The sequence below is a fragment of the Nicotiana attenuata genome, unplaced genomic scaffold, assembly GCF_001879085.1.
Source record: "Nicotiana attenuata strain UT unplaced genomic scaffold, NIATTr2, whole genome shotgun sequence".
Taxonomy (NCBI): Eukaryota; Viridiplantae; Streptophyta; class Magnoliopsida; order Solanales; family Solanaceae; genus Nicotiana; species Nicotiana attenuata.
The window spans coordinates 175,858-177,830 of record NW_017671712.1 but is presented as its reverse complement, the minus strand read 5'-3'; positions in this window follow the sequence as shown (position 1 = coordinate 177,830).

The following is a 1,973-nucleotide window of genomic DNA, read 5'->3' as shown; positions in this document are numbered from 1 at the left end:
CATTTCCAAGTATATATCTCCAAATAATTGTTTCTCTTCCTTTAAATCCCCATCATCCTTATCTTTGCCCATTCTAACGTCTTCTGATATATCTCCAAATATTTGTCCTACTATAACTCCAAATATTTCTCCTACTCTAGCTCCAACTCCAAGTACTTATCCTAACGTAACATCACTGCTGCCAGCTTTTAGTTCTTCTCCATCTAGGACTCAATCTTCTCTTTTAGGTGTGGCTCCTCCTAACGAGTCTTCTAGAGCTTCTACACCTTCTAGGCTAGTTCCTAATCTTTCTTCACATAATTTTTGGACTCTTTTACGTCAACATAATCATGTTGTTACAGCTAGACATAATTCAAATTTAGATTAATTTCATAGTATTTCATCTCCAGTAACTACTTCTCTATCTCTTTTGAATTTTTCAACTTCTCCCTTATCTATTTCTCAACCAATTACGTTTACTACTTCACCTAGGACTTCTCCTTTACCACCTTCTTTCTCTTCTAGATTACAACAAAAGATATCTCCTCTCACAAAATATGGATGTCAAACTAATTCTTTAAATTTTTCTTCTCCTCAAATTCCTACTTTTCAGGTTCCAAATCCACTGCTAGATCCTTCGGTAACTCAAACACAAAACGTGCCTTCTCTTAATTCCCTTTCTCCGAGGACATGGCATTCGATAGGAAGCTATGGAGTTCGAGCATTAAGGTTGTGGGTTAGGTGGTACTTGAGCATATTTAGTCTTCCAGTGTGAGGTTAGGCTGATAGGATTTAATCTTAGACTGCTAGTGGTTAGGGCTGTGTTTACACTACTCTTCCGTTTGCATAGTGTCGTGCATTATTTACTGGTCATTATTTCTGCTTTTCATCTATTCACTGGTTCTTATGTTGTGTTATTATTTCCATGATGGTACTCATATATTTTCTCCTTTTGTCTTTACGCCTTCTTGAGCCGAGAGTCTATTGGAAACAGCCTCTCTACACCATCGGGGTAAAGGTAAGGTCTGCATACACACTACCCTCCCCAGACCCCATTTGTGAGACTATATTGGGTCGTTGTTGTTGTTGTTGAAAAAATGTATACCAAGTAAATAAACAGTGTGGCCCAACCTCGGTTCATCAAGACCAGCTGCAAACACCTCTATTTCCTAGACTACTACCATCTCTAGCTAGTCAGGTGCAAATCTATGCATACTAATAAGTGTAACGCAGAAACTAGGTGCTGGGCTATATGGGATCCATTCAACACACTACCAACACACAGGCTGAGCTCAGTAGTAAACCCAGAATTTTATACAAGCGGGTTCAGTCAAAGATTGGAATAATCGATTGTATAAGCACATCGATAAATAAAAATTGTACACTGTTCTTTTTTTGTTCATCAGAAGTCCAGATGACTTCAAAATGAAATCATTTATTTAAGAAAAATGGTCGGGGAATTTTTTTTAAAAATGACAAAAAAAAATTGGTCCTTTAATTTTTAAAAATTTATCTAATAAATTAACAAATATTTTGCAGCAAATTTAGCAATTTTTAACAAAAAAGTATTTAACCAACTTAAAAATCGTAATATAACTCTAAGAAATTTAATTATAAAGTTGTTACAAACAAAAAACACGGAAAAAAAGAGTGATAAACTAAACTAATTTATAAAAGTTATTAGAATAACACAAATTAACAATTTCAATATAAACTAAACTAAACTAAATTAAAAGATTACAAGTAATTTCGATACTTTCATTTTTTAGCAAAAATTATGAAGAAAAGAACCAAAATTCACTTTGTTGAAAGGATTAACTTTCTTTGAATTGAAATGGAAGAGTTTAATGAGAATAGCTTTTATTGGATTTAAATAAAGAAAAAAATCACAAAGAGAAGTAGGAAAAAAAAGACAAAATAGGAAAAAACAAGGTCTAACAATAAGCAAAATAATATGTTTAGCAAAACGGCCATAATTAGTTCATCACTTTAGC